The 15848-nt window shown below is 38.7% G+C and overlaps 1 protein-coding gene across 2 annotated transcripts in view; it reads right to left on the bottom strand.

Moving 5' to 3' along the window:
- CLYBL (citramalyl-CoA lyase) overlaps positions 1 to 15848 on the bottom strand; it is a 167102-nt gene that overhangs the window by 79662 nt on the left and 71592 nt on the right. The gene's annotated exons all lie outside the window — the stretch shown is intronic.

The following is a 15848-nucleotide window of genomic DNA, read 5'->3' as shown; positions in this document are numbered from 1 at the left end:
CCCCTCTTAATAATGCTTCCCAAGTTGCTAGACTTGGATGACACATGGCTACACACACATGTGGATTTCTTCAAAGCAAACATGATTCAAATGCCTGGAAATGAGTTCAGTCAATCTAAATCAGAGCCAATGTGGCATGTCACTGACAGACCACTGTAACACTCACCTTTCTAAGCTGAAACTGTTGAAGAACCCTCTCTTCCCCTAAAGTGTGCACCCTCAAAGCTGAATATAAGAGTTGGGTTAAAAATATGAAAAAAGCTTTTATCACATTTTACCTCAGTAAACTAAATTGAAAAGGAAAACGATTCCATCATCTCCTCTGCTGCATGTCTGCATATCCTGTGTAGATCCATTTTAAAAGCCTACGAAAACCACTGCCGGGCTCTTCTTTGCAACGTGCCTGGTAATGCTTAATTCAGTTTAAGAAATGGGACAGCTTGGCAGTTACATAGACATTATTTTATTAAAAATGCCAGTGCTACCCTTTTTAATAACAGCAACAGCTTCAAGACTCAGGTGTAGGAGGTTCCATCAACACCTGGAGACATGCAACTGAGATCCACTGAGCCCCTCCAAAGTATTCACTTTGCTTCTCTCTCACAAACTACTTCTTGTTCCCCGCTTCAGGCTGAAGTGGGGGTGGTAACAGAACTTGTGGCGACTCAAGTGGCTGCTAGACAAATCCACTTAATCTCATTTTCTTGCAGTAGTACACTTTGGGAGAGCAAGGACGAGGTGGAAGAGTGGTTTATCTCAAATGGAAAGAGGAGGATCTTCTTTCAATGTGACACAGAGGTCAGTAAAGAAGTCTGCAATCATTCCCATAACATATATGAGGGAACAAAAGCGATTAGTTTCTATTCTCTTTCTCTGATGGCTTCAGCCTTGTGGTTCCCAAGGGCACAAAGGAGTCAAAGAGCTCAGCCCATTAATAGTTAACTCCAGCCTGGAGCCAAGCAGCCCCTGAAGCACCCTTAGTGACTGCCTCTCACCAACCCTCCAACCTGCCAGAAACCTGATAGACGTGGCTAACACCATAATCTCAGAGCATGCTGAGATGAGATGTATCTTCTGTCACATATGTTTCCCAGGATTTCTTCTGGGCTGTCATCAGACCACGGGCTGTTTGACCAGCCGTTTTCCCTCTCACTGCCGCAAGCCCCATGAAGGCAGCCCTGCTCTGCATACCACACACAATGGTGTGCGGTGTTGTGTAGGTGAAAGCACCATTATCTGCAGACCAGATTTAGTCAGGTGTCACCATCCAGGTCTATGAACCTGTATTTAGATGGAGAAGCAGTACAGCTTCCTCAGCAGACCACCTGACTCCAAAGAAGTGATAGACTTAATCCATTAAAACACCATCACTTAATAGGCTTAATGCTGGAAATGCTACTTCCCAGTAGCTATTGGTATCTCCTCAGCTGAACAACTTTGTAGCCACATAGGCTCAAACAACAGGTTTTTCAGGACATGAATTATTATAAAAAATACACTGTTGACATGTCAAATTTTTAGTTTTATGGGATATCTTAGCAAGTTGAAGAAGAAATAATGTTTTCAAAAAGTATGTCCAGGAAAAGAATATACACAGCAGGAGGTGGTGTCAGTGGACCAACATAGAATCCTTCTCCTTTCAAAACTAGGAGCTCTAGAAATTTTATTTTTATTCATCTAAAATAAGAGTTTTCAACAAGTATCCTTATGTATGACTGCAGTAAATGGTATCAATGCTAATTCTTTGACATATATTCTTTGACATATATTCTTTAATCATCACTGTGCATTTTCCTCGCAAAGTCATATTTTATGTTCTACAACAAAAAAGCAGAGAAACACATGGATTAATTAATAGATCCATTTGTCTATAGACTTATTTTAAACAGTGACAAGGCTTGGGGTGCTCCGTATATGAGCAGTTAGATACTCTGGTAGGAAACACTCCCCTGATTATCTTGACTTCTGTTATGTTGATAGAATGAAAAAATCCCCAGCAGTTGCTTTTTTAGGACAAAAAACCCACACAGCACTGCAGTCTCGATTATACTGTTAACCCTGTGCCATAAAGAGGAGGAAAATCTTACATATGTTTCCTGGCTCCAAGTATTTTAATGATTCAAACTAAGCTTGACTATGCTTTAAACTAAACACATGGACAAAAGCCAAGTGAATTTGCTAAGACAATGTTTCTTCCTTTAAGCACTGTAAGTTAAAACAAGGACTAGGCTATTGGGTAATGCTCATTAAATTGTTTTACAGCAGCATATTTTCATTCATAGCATCTGGCGGCATGCTGAGTGCTCTTGGGTCTTGGAAATAAAACTAAATTTCTTCAGCAAACATAACACTCTACTAAAGTCTTCATCAAATATGTAAAAGTAGCTGGCAAGTTAAAGTTTCTCGTGGTCCTCTGAGAACCATTTCACCCAAGAGTGAATAGTTCATCCTCAGGAAGGAGAAAAGAAAACCTATTTGACTACTAAGAGACACTGCAGTTTGCAATGGCAGCCATACAGCGTGACTGCAAAGAGTAAAATTACCCCAAATTATGCAAATTTCCCTGCTGTAAACTGCATTTTCACATTCCAGCATTGCTCATACTCATACACATACTTAAATGCACACACCTGTGCAGTCACATTGGAGCCAACAAGATATAGCTACAAAGTAAAGTACTGGAACAAGTGATTTCCAGCACTTTAACCTGTGCCTCTGTTCCCTGTTTACTTGCTAAATCAAATCACCCCTAGAAGATCTGCCAAACACATGGAAAAATATTCGTTGCTCAATAGGCCAAATCTTTCCTTCTACAATCATTGGCATAGTGTTGGCAAAGTGTTTGCAAATAGCATTTTTAGACACTTCACTAAAACTATTAAAAATCTGGATAATTTCCTCTTGTATTTTTGACCTCTGTGCATGTAACTGCACACCACGATATCTGTCGAGCTGTGGAAGAAGGGCAGAAGTGATCCAAGACCCACAACCCCCCCTGAAAAAGACCCAGCTAATGCAGGAAAATGTCATACAAATTATTTCTGCAATATGTGCAAAAAAACCCACTCCAGAGAAAATGTAATGGTTTTCCCGTGTTGAATTTACCGGGGAGTAGCACAGCACCGCACACAAATAATCTGCCAAAAACAAAGGAAACTTCTATGGAATTACAAAGCCCCACAATTTGCATAGTAATTCTTTCTAATTAAGAAAAGAAGATACAAGTTGTTTGTTATAAACATCAGCAGGCCCTGTGCAAATACGGAGGGCTCGCAGCCGCGCTGAGTGTTTGTCGAATCAAAGCGACTCGCTGGAGAGTTTTATTGGTACAGCTGCGGCGCATGCATTTTATCACACATGCTAATAATCCCGGTTATGGCACTAACATTTTAATCATTTGTTCTCTGGGCTTGTTTCTCAAACAATTAGCACTAATGAATGGCCAAAATACCTCGGATCATATATGTCTAATTGCAGTCAAGAGCGGTTATTGTCCGCATGTACATTTCAATTCACCTCTGGGGATAATGTTTGTTAATTGTATTTCTTTATATAGCAAGTGAAAAAAGGCTGTTCACTCAAAAAGGGACTAAGTGTTCTCTTCTTTCCCTTTGTTCCCACAAGAAGCTAAAGTCACTTCAAGAGGCACTTAATCCCATCATCCATGGTTACAATTGCCTTACAGCATCAATCAAAAAGAATCTGAAGTAAAATGATGCAGCTATATTGTGTAATTAAAAGCAATTCAGGTAGTTATTACTTGGGGCATTTTCCAGGTCCAAATACTTAAAATGGCACTGCGGGGATTCTAAATACTGTAGTGTTTTAAATTTGGTGAACTACAATATCTCACAGAGAAAGGGAAGGAATATGCAAAAAAAAAAAAAAAATAAAAAAAATCTCCTAGTGTGTATTGTAAAGTGAAAGAAAAGAGGAGGAACAGCTAACGTTTGAAGTGACAAAATCTACAAGTCTCCATATAAAAGGGAAATAAAAATATCAAGAAGAGAGAAAAGGGGAGGAAAAAGAAAAGGACAGCAGTTTTCAAGGAAAAGAAATTCCTCGTAATTGTTAAAAAGTTAACATGTGAAAAAATGCTAATATTTCCTCCAATGGAAAACAAAAGCTCATGTCGCAAGCTTTACCATCAGAATACAGGTCCCCAAATCTTAGTGCTGTCCTAGTAGAAATAAATCCAGGCAAAGCAAGCAGCTCTTCTTTAGGGAAAAGAAAAAAAAAAAACAAAAAAACAAAAAAAAACCCACCACATTTAGGTTAAAAGTGACTGTAGATGATATTTACTTTTGAATAAAATGTAAGGGAAGGAACTTTCCGTAACAACTGCCGCTAACCCTGATCCAATTATGCTGAAATTAAAACTGGGGGGTTATCAACATACCAAACACTCAGCTTTACATTTTGATTTCTTCCTTTGTTCCAGACTCAGTACGGTCATTTCCCTGACCCTCAAAAAACTAATTAAGAAACCCCTCAAACTTAAGCCCTTTCCAGGGCAGGCAGAAGCCACCAGCTCTCATGGTTTGAGATCTCTTGACAAGCAGTTTTCTTTACCAGGAGAGGCTTTGTCTGCTTTTAAACTTCCCACCATAAGGCTGATACTGTGTCTCACAGACTTCACGTGAAGATTAATACCCCTGAAGCTGATGGAAGACATAAAGGTATAAAATTGGCCTTCCAAAAGTGAAGAAGGTGAAAGAATAAATCCTAGCACTTCCTCAGCATCCTAAGGGAGACAGGCGGTCTGCGCCCACTGCGGGGACTGAGAGTGGTGAGTTGAAGAAGTGCTCACAAAAACTCAGCGAATTAAGAAATTTAACCCCCGTAACAACCAGCTTTGGATATCAAAAAGGACAGATTGGAGGGGGCTGCTCCTGAGAGCACTTGCCTGCTGGAAAACTGTAGCAGGGAGAAATGAAAAGGGGACTTCCAAGTGACCTTTCACAAGCACTCACTCCAACTGATCAGGATGCATTGCATTATAGCCAAAAAGCAGAGAGCTGAACCAAATGGGGAAGGAGAGCCCCACTGATCAAAAAAAAAAAAAAAAAAAAAAAAAAAAAAAAAAAAAAAAAAAAAAAAAAAGGGGGGGGGGAAAAAAAAAAAAAAAAAAAAAAAAAAAAAAAAAAAAAAAAAATCATGACACAGAGAAGTGTGAGTGGAAATGAAAACTAAGCACCAAATCCAAAGATGCTGGAAAGCAACTTTAGGAAAAATATGTGTCTTTGACTGCTTTTTATTTATAATTTTTCCCTATCTCCAGTAAATCAATGTAAGTCATATAACTGGGCACCAGAGGAAAGATTGAATACAAACCAGGAACTTACTGGCAAAACCTTAAAATCATGGACACCTAAGCTATAAAATGATAAAAGGCTATCATAGGTTAAATAGTTAACCAAACTTTCTCCTCCCACCAGCACTAAATGTAAAAAAAAAAAAAAAGACCTTTTATTTACCCCACCATGTTCTTTCAACTACATTTGACCCTGTTGTTTTGGTTCACTCTGAGCTCCATCATGCCTTAAATTGCTTTGACTGAAGATCAGGCATTTTTTTTCTTCTCAATTCAAAATGGCCAAATTAGACAGCGAGGATAAAAATAAAAGGACCACTGGCTTCTCATATTACTAACGTGTCCTGTTTTCAGGGCAAAAATAGACTGTTTGTGAGGAAGAGGAGAGTGCTACGGTTCTTTGACTTAAGAAGTGAATTTTAAAAGAGATTTAAATAATGGCTGAGGGTGACAAGGGCTGCTGCTTCCTACTAATGGCAACAGGCTGCTCCTCTCAGGCAGCCTGTGTGTGTGTGTGTGTTTGCTATCATCCAAGGTTAATTGGTGTCCTGTCTTGAGGAGCTTTAGCATATGTGACATACAGTTGAGACTTTGCTCCCTTCCTTATGGTGTGGATAACCCTGAATAACTCGTCATGCCCATAAAGCATTGTCGAGCCGAGCTGTACCTCGCTTGGCTTTTACCATTGACAAAGTATGGGGCTTCTTGGTATGCTTTCTGCTGCTTAATCAGACCCACAGCACTACAGGGCACTGGAAAAGCACTCTGTCTGTCTGTAACACATTCACTTTGCCACTAAGGAGCATGCAGTAAGGATAACAGTTAATTTCTCTGTCTTCCTAAATATAAAGATATAGAAATAAATGCTAAGTATGGACAGTTTTTGTTTTAACAAAATTTTAAGTGCTTTCATTTATTTAACTAATTCAGTTTCTAAGTTGCATTTTAAAAATGTACAACACTGTAAAGAGGTATTGCAAAATTTTGTCTAGCTGTATGTTTCTTTAAGCGAAACTCTTGCATTACATTTTTTTAACAGTATTGCAACTAGCAGTTGCAACAGAAATTTGCAACATATTTTAAATAACAAAAACATCCCACAATAAAGATGAAGATCCAATACCAATATTGAGAGATTTAGGAAAAAAACTACACATAAATTAGTCTTTTTTAAGGTATGCATTGAGAAGTAAGAAGATATTGCTTTGGATGTGTGACGTTGATGTATGATTTGTTTAGACTTGGTTTTGGGTTTTGTGCACAGACAAATATGCATCAAGTGTTATCAGAGCTGTGTGGCACAAAGGAAAAAACATGCCTTTGGAGGATGAGAATCTTCCAGTTCAAGGGGAGGACCAGGCATCTATAACCAAAAAGCTGTCCTGGAACATCCCACGCCACAATCTGTCTTAGGAAGTGAATATATAAAACCCTCAAATCTGCAATGGTTGCACTTTTATACAGTCAGACCCATCCCAGTGGCCTCTGCAGAAAAGCTGAACTTTGAAGAGATTCTTTATATCACTGCAAAACCACTCTTGGCTCTTCCAGTTCTCCCCTCCATCTCACCATCAGGTGCTTACTTCCCTTGCTCCTAAATCTGCCCCAGCCTTTTCACACACTGACTTTGCACCCACCCATCTCGGTGTACATGCACAATAATTGGTAACAATGTTTGGGCAGAATTTCTCTTCTTACTGAATGTGCTTTTCCCCTCTTTTCTTGCCCAGTCCCCTCCATTCCCTCCGCGTCGGTTCCCACACCAGGACACCGGGAGCATCCCCGCTCCGGAGCTCTTGCAGCCGCTGCCACCGGTCCAGCTGTGCGCGCATTGGCTAAATGCTGCAAGGTCAAGATCCAGACCAGGATTCAAAAATTCCACGCTAATTACTGTGATTAAAGTCCGAGTCCCAAACTCATCCAAAGGCTCCTGAGCAGTTTAGGGGCAGGCTGCTAATGAGTTATATACAAAGTAAGAAACAGGCACTTGGTAAAGTCAGAATCAATAAAGTGCCATTCCTGCCTGTTAAAATGATCTTGCCATCCATAACAGAGAGTCACTGTGTTCACCAGAGCCTGTGCAGGTTACATATCCATGTCTGCATGGCGTGAGAGAAAAGGAAAACAGTACAGTCCTTGAAATCACTTCTGATTTATATCTGAGTTAAAATAAAATTACACTGAAGTTGTGACTGACAATATTTGGCAGAAGGAAATGAATGGAGTGTCAATATACTAGTGCTGCAGAAGTCAGAGGAAAGAAGGCATTTGTCACCCACTTCAGGTCTTCCAGAATTTCTGATATTTTATTACAAACTGCTGTCTTTGTAGTTTTGGTTGTGGTGGGGATAGTTCACAATTCCTTCACACTTCTAGGAATTTTTCACTGGTAGACCATATTTTATTTCAATTTGCAATTTACATCAGTCTACGTTTAGTCAAAACACAAACACTTTGATGATTTCTGTACTTATAAACATAGGTAAATTATAATACTAAATAAAGCACATACATTTTTACCATATAAGAAAAAGAAAACAATATTGCAGTCTTCTCCACATTTTGAAACTGCTCCTGTAAACCCACTTGAGCATGTGCCTAGCCCAGAGAAATCAAAAAGACTAGTCAAACACTTACAGTTAACCACGTGCTTAAGTGCCTCCAGGACTGGGGATTAATTTTGAATTATGAAACTGTCCCATTTCCATGTGTTCTTAGGCTATATGTGGGTCAACCCACTTTTTTGGGGTTTTTGTACAGAGACTTGTGCAAAATTGAGACTTAGATGTATACGGATGCAATCCAGGTGGTAAATATCTTTTACACAATATAAAGATGCTCAATTTCAGCTGGAGGAAAAAAACAAACTTACATGATATTTTCAGAATAAGATTATAAATAAAAATATTATTTATGTTTAGCCGAGCATTATTCTGTAGAATTATTATGTGGAGGAATTACAAAGTCAAAGAATTATTTCTTATTAAACTGGGCTTATTCAGAATGTTTTCTGCACCAAATAACTGAGCAGTGAAGAACAATTTAGCAAGCAATTAGTAAACATTAAATTGTTGAAGAACAGAACTATAAAACTACGATGCACTGCAATTACATTCAAAAAAAAAAAAAAGAAAATGTTGTAATTGCATCAAAGCTGATGCAATATGACAGAAAAAAAGAACGAATACACAGTGCTTTTAGTTCAACAGCAATTGTGACCACACTAATTGAAAACCAACTGCTCTCTGGCTTTGAATACAAGCCTGGTGGAAATTTAAAAATATTTCCTAAACGGACGATAAAGAAGAACGCTTACAAATCCTGCAGTGCTCCAGGCAACACTTAACTTTGGAAATGTCTACAGGCAGAAATACTACCCTGCAGTATGGCTCAGGATGGCACAAACAAGCATCTGTGTTTGTTTTTTAACTAGTGGATTTATAAGAGCAATGAAATCCCTACATAAGCATTTTATATTGACCTGATATGGACTTACTGTTTTAACCAGCTTTTTAACTAACTCCACAAGTTAATAAAGGCAACTACATGAATCCTTACTGCCTACACATTAAGATAAGAAAAACATTCATTAAGCAATATCCAGACTGTTTTAATTACAGGAATATCACTCTTATTTGTAGAATAATGTTTGTTAAGTACAGTATAACATTTTCTTAAAATGCCCCAGAGGCAGTTAAACTCTTGATTAGCTATTAAAAAAAAAAAAAAAAAAAAAAAAGAAAGAAATCACCCTTAACTTTAATCACAGGAGTTAATGCCTACTGCAATGAAATTTCAGCACTAATAATCATGCAAAAATGTCATATGAAAATCTTATTAACCATGAAAACATTACATAAGATCAAATGAATCTTCTGTGCTGTTAGCACTACTCAATGTTAGCAAAATGTTGGACTCTTTCTATGCTGATTGTGGTAGTAACAAGAATAAGCCCAGCCCTATTTCCTTTGAAAATGATACCAAGTGAAAACCAGCTCTTATTTTATTAATTTCAAAATATAGCAAGGAATGCATGAAAATTCTGACTTCTATATTTTCATGCCTATAACTACATCTCTGTTCTATTATCCAATGTTAAAACATACCAAACTAGAAGAAGTGGGTGGATTAAAAAACATTATAAAGACAGAACCTTCATGATTTCCAGTAATAAACACTATTTAGGTGCTTTATTATCCAATAATGAAACTTCCTTTTTTCCCCTGCCTTTTCCAGTACATTACAAAATTTAACATTATTACTGTTATTGTACAGAGGACAATGACATATCTATATTTTCTTCAGTATTTATCCTGCATCTGCCCCTTATTCTATACATCTCTTGAGAAAAAAAGCTGTTCATTTTTTATTTGTTAAGACCACCAAAAATGAAAAAAATTGTTAACAACGTGATGCATTAAAAATTGCAGTATTTTTAAAGTACATATTGAAACATTATTTTCTGGTTCCCTGTCTTTGACTTTGTATTATCAAGCTTTTTCAAAGACAAAAATTTTCTTGAAAAGTAAAAAAATGTTAAAGGTAAAATTTCAGGAATCAGGATTAAAGGAAATAACAAATACAGTAACGTTAATGATAAATAGGTGACAGTTGTCAGCTCATTTTGCACATAAGCAGCTGAAGGATAATTTTATTATATGGGAATGCCAAACCCTAACTCTGCAATGGCCCTCCAAAACCATCTCCTCAGTAAGGTCAGTAAACTAAAAATTGCAAATTTAGCACCCACCAGTGTCTTCAAGCTCAGCACCTCTCTATGCACCGAGTTCCCCACAGTGAGTGATCAGCATTTGCTACCCTGAAAGGGACAAACCCCTCACTGTGCTGAGCTGCTGGGTCAGGTCCTGCCACCCGCATGGGTGCATATTTGGGGGGAGTGGTCAAAGCCCTGGGTGCACCTTTCAAGGGTAGATTCAGCCATAATCCTCCTCCTGACACAGGCAGTTCCTGGTGTCCCTTGAGGAGCTGAGCATGCCTGGGGGAGATGAACCCCACCCCAGGGTGCCCGTAGCAGGGAACCAATTTCAAGGAACACATCGGTCATATCATGACAGCCTGTCCTTCCAGGCATAACCTTTGCTGTGCAGGCAAGCTCAGAGACCATAAAGGTGCTGAACCTACCAGGCAGACAATATGAATGTGTGATGGGGGATAAACATTAGCCAAGGAATACATTTGAACACTAAATCAGAAGATTACTATAGTTTTGGGGGGTTTTAGCCCTATTCCTAAGATATTTTTATAATTTCATTCTCTGAACATTTTCATGGAACTCTTCAGATGAGTTTTGCCACATCCCAGGAAACTCAGAAACTCATCCTAAAACCATGGCTCACAGGTCCCTGTTTCAGATCCCCCACTGCGAAAGTCCCGTCCCATTTGAAAGGCAGTTCATCATCAACATGGACACTTTAAAAAAAATCATCCAGACTGAAAGCCAGATGCGGTGAAAATCAACTTCTCTGCAAATCAGTAAGATTTTCTTGAAAAGAAAAGAAAAGAAAAGAAAAGAAAAGAAAAGAAAAGAAAAGAAAAGAAAAGGTCAAATTATCAGGTAGCAGCTCTTTTTGGTGGCACCAGATGGGCCTGTGTAAGTGCAAATGCAAGTCCAAGCACTCTTATTTTATGACATGCCCTGTGGAAGCTTCTTATCTGTATTTCCCACGTGAGATTACTTGTGTGGTTATGGTTCCTATAACATATATTCACTGTGGCCAGTGACACTTAGGCAAAGCTGAAGAACCAAAGCTTCTCCCCTCACCAGCAGCCTTGTTCCACAGGATATTCCTTTTCTCCCAGATATGGCAGTTCTGTTAAATGGGATTTCCTATGTCACTGCATCACAACACACATCTTCATGCTCTTAAAACTAAATTTAGAAAACAGCCTTGTCTTTAATGGCTGCCTAGAGGTGGGGGGAAGAGTTGGACATTAGAGAGAAGTTGGCAGAGAGGGAAGTGAAGAAAGAGACAGAAGAAGTCATCAAGCACACAGCTTGCTTGGGAGACCCACGAAGAAAAAAATTCCAACTTAGTTTAAGAGGGAGGGGTTTCTTCCTCTAAATTCTTGACATAGGCTGTTCAATATTTATTTAAAAATAAGCGAAGAAGAAAAATCCACTGCCTCCCTTGCAATCTGCACATATAAAGAAAATGGCTTTTAGCTCATAATGATGGTACATTATAGATAAGCAAAAGTCCTGGATTACAGGAAAATAAAATCTATAAGGAGAAATAGGATTAAGTCTACTTCCACATAACAGCTTTTATGACATTTAAATGAGCGGCTGTGTTTCTTTAAGTAAGCATTATAGCATTCCACATCTGTATAAAAATTGAATGACAGACAGACTCTCTCAACTCACTGATATATAACCTTGTGAGGATAAAAAATCCCAGTGAAAATGCATAAAGGCATAGCTTGGCTTTCCTTTAAGTCTTCCTTAACAACCTGTGTCATGAATATAGGTTTAGGCTTAAGGAAATAAGGCAGTTGGATGACATATGTCTTTTGTCCTGTACTGCATAAAGAGAAAAATGATTCCATTACTGAATCAGCCAACCTTTTTCTTTGGGTAACATTTTAGATATACTTTAGTGTAAAGGCATTGAGATACATTTTAATTCTGCAGTGCATGCCAGTAATCTGGAAGAATATTAAGAAACAGTACCTTCCAAAGTTAATATTATATATCAGGAATTTGGATGGTTTGAACCAGTTTTAGTTTCACTTGGTGCCTTGTTTGCCATCATCTGTTTCCGTGCTGATAGGAAGAATGTTATGGATGTTTCAATTTTTATCTTTTTCCTGAATAACAGTTTAGTTGAGCTGGTGTCTAACAAACAAAATTTGTTTGTTTGTAACAGCAAAATTTGTTGACAGAGATTAACAACAGATGTGGTGAAAAAAGATGGTGGCATATTCACTCTCTTCTCTAGAACATATCCAGCAAGCGAAGACTTCCTCCTTTTTTTCATGTCATTTGTGTTTAAAGGAGAACATGCAAAACAATGACCTCACTAGTTCTGTGTGCAAGCCAGAACAGAATGTGAGACACCGAGCAGATGTTAAAATAGGTCCACCCTTAAAGGTAAGGTTTTCTTTTGGCCAGCAGCCACAACAGTCTGAGGTGAGTATTTATATGTATCCGTGCTTGTGTTTGCATATTTGTGTGCATTTATATATCTATCTACATACACAATCTATGTAAGAATTTGTGCACATATAAATGTACATATGTAAGTGTTCATATAGGTACATGTGTATACATGTATGTATATAAGAAGACCCCACTTGGCATAGTACAACAGCAGCACTGATCAGTGGAAAGTGGCAAAAAAGAATTGACTTCCATAAATCCAAGGAATAATAAAACTGTTTTTTCCCCAACTTTTAGTCTCAAACATTCTTCATACTTTGCTGGAATAAACTACCTGTTCCTGCATCACCAGCAAAGGCAACAGAGTGGGAGTTCTCCAGTGGAATACAAAGTCCCCCCAGGACCACAAATATACCAGACTGAAGGCTGTTCCACCATTACTTATCGATGGGCTCTGCCTTGTTTTTGCAAGGCTTGAGGTGTTTGCTTCTCACTCTTTGCATCCACACACTGTGGGCATCCTGTGGATCCTGCAAGTTCAGGTGTGACCCTACATATTTACAGCTGCTGTAGACTGAAGCTGTGTCTCAGTGAGCCAAAGCAGTGCTGCCCCTCACGTTACTGCTGTCTTTGACAAACCCCTGCTAGAATAAACAAGCCATGTGTTTTTTGCCACAAGTGACACTCCTTCTTTCCACTTCGACTCTTGGAGCTCAACATTTTTAGCCATGAAAAAGAGAACACTCATATCCTCTTTTCCTTGACCCTGCTCATACTACTTTGGAGGCGAAGGAGGGGATTTAGGGGCTGTTTCACCAATTCACTACCAGTATTTGTTAACAGAGGGGAAGAAAGACTAATGGCTAAACCATTAGTACCCAGAGACATTAAACTGAACCATAAAAGTGAGGGTTTGGGAGAATAGATAATAATTCTTTCCTTTTTCCCTTTTGAGAAGCACCAGGATAAGGTGGGACACACTCTTGCCATGAGTATCTTAAGGGTCTTTTCCAATCTAAATGATGTTCTCCTTCCCTCTCCTAACAGCCCAGTCTGGGCTATGAAAACTGCAGCTGAGGCCTTAGAACAACAGACTCTGTTCCTGTCCTAAGCAGATATAATGTAAATTGTTTTTCCACCATGACAACAGTCATACATGCTAATCAATTGAGCATTTTGAAGATGTTGTTAGATTTCAATCCACAAAAAGGATATTATAACTATTAGCAAGTACCTTTTTTCATGACTTTGTGGCTTATATTAGTTTCAAAAATAAATAACCAGTAGTTAAATTGCATGTGGTTGTAATTATACTAATCTTAAAATATTGTGTTTCATTATTTTCTAACCTCTGCAAAAATGTTCCTGTTATGAAGAAAACAAACATAAGACAGATTCTAGACCAGGACAGACTGAATTATGGAGAAGTGAAGATAAAAGAGGCTGGAGAGACAAGGTTTCAGGTGGCTGCAGTATATTTATTACCCTGTTATTTTAACAGACATTCACATCTTGATTCAAAATGCAATTTTATTACTGTCTACACCTTTTCCATTCCTTGGAAACAGCAATCAACAAACCAATGTTTAACCTACCACAAGGAATATTAGGGTGGCTTTGAAAACACGAGAAGAAGATGGAGAACTTAACGTTAAGACTGCTCATATATGAGGGCCAGTAAGGAAGAAGCCTAAAAATCATCTACAGGAGGAAGAGAATGAAAGGGTAATTGTGAGGTGCAAGAAGCTTACAGGTCTGGCAGAGTAATGAAGTGAGGAAAGCCCAGGACCTGAGCAGCACACACACGAAAAACTGAAGCTGACAACATGCAACAAGCAGCTCTAGAGGTGAGTCAGAGCAAGAGGCAGTCCTGAACAGCCAGCACACAGCAAGGCAGGATGGCCCAGTCGGCCCGGAGAGGAGTGACAAATGCATAGGGTATTGGTGAGATGGCCCCCAGGCACCACAAGGAGAAATGGGTTTTAGGATTGTGCAAGTGGCAAGGCAGACTCTGCCAGGGTTTGTCCCCAACCGAGTCACCACAGAAGACAAGGAAGGACTGTGGGAGAGATGAACAAAGAAAGGAGGTAAGACCATGGAAAAGAAACCACACCATCAACCAGGGATGCAAAAGAAGACAAAAGTAGGCATTCACTTAGGAAGCCTGAAGAAAACAAGATCAAAGGCAAGATTATAAAAACAAGGTGAAGATGTAATTTAAAGATAAAAAAGGCAAGAAAAAGGAAGAGGACAAGGTCAGTGGTGAGGGAATAATCAGTGAAGCAGGGACTGAGGAGTCTCGATGCAGCATCAGTATTAACTCAGGGCAGGTAACTATATCACTTAAGGAAAACAGGGCTAGAGTGGCATAAGTCTTTGATGAATGAAGCAGTGGAAAGAGGAGCTAAAGATGGGAGCACCATGGAGGAAGAGGAGGAAGCAAAAAGAAGACAGTGGGATCTTGATTCAGCCAATAAGCTGAGCTTAATGTGAAGAGTCTGAGCACTTGTGTAGTATCACTTAACTAACCACCACTGTGAACCAGGGCCTGGTTCAGGAACCTTCCAGCGAAAGACTGGGGAAGATGTGTAAAATGCACAGAACACAGTGATTCAGCATTGAGAATGGAAATCAGATGGGAACTTCAATGGTCATCCCAGAAGAAGCTCTTCTGAAACCTTGACTTGTCACCTCACTTCATAGAGAAAACAGAAAAATATTTTTATGTGGCCTACACACTGATTTCCTGTATACACAAGCAATCATTTTAGTTTAGGCCTCTAGATTGTTTTGCCAGCACTTAATGTTGCATAAAAATAAAGAAACTTCAGCTCCCTGCAACGCAGTGCAAGTGACTGATCTTCCTTTCAGTAGCCAGAACTGCATCTATTAAATGTGTGAAATACTAAAGGTAACAGTGTCCAACAATAAAAAATGAAGCAAAAGGAATTTAGACCAACCTCAGGAACAAGTTTGCCAAAATTATGGGTGAATGCTAGGGAAAAAGGACAATTAATACAGGGACAGATGGCTAAATAAAAACAAAAGCCATTATCTAAAACCTGGCTAAGGAAAACTTAGCAACTGATTGTTCAACAGAAGGATTAAAGAACTCAATTAAATATAGTACTATCAATAGTTTGGATCATATGGAATAAAAAAATAGAGGACTTGCTGTAATTTGTGGTAACATTAAATTCTTTCTGTGCTTACATTAAATATTAAGGTGCTTAAGTTTTATATAGAAACAGACATTTCTCATCCTTGTGAGAAGGTAGGTTATAGAATGCAAACAAACTCTAGGCCAATAATAAAAGCTATAGTGACTTGACAAATCTTAGAAAACCATAATAGTGTTCTGCAAGTGGTCTGCAGCTCAGGAGATCCTGCTGAAATATGACAGTCTCCCTCCCC

Source organism: Onychostruthus taczanowskii, unplaced genomic scaffold, assembly GCF_017590055.1.
Source record: "Onychostruthus taczanowskii isolate IOZ18803 unplaced genomic scaffold, ASM1759005v1 scaffold77, whole genome shotgun sequence".
In the NCBI taxonomy this organism is placed as follows: Eukaryota; Metazoa; Chordata; class Aves; order Passeriformes; family Passeridae; genus Onychostruthus; species Onychostruthus taczanowskii.
This window is presented reverse-complemented; position numbering and strand designations above follow the sequence as displayed.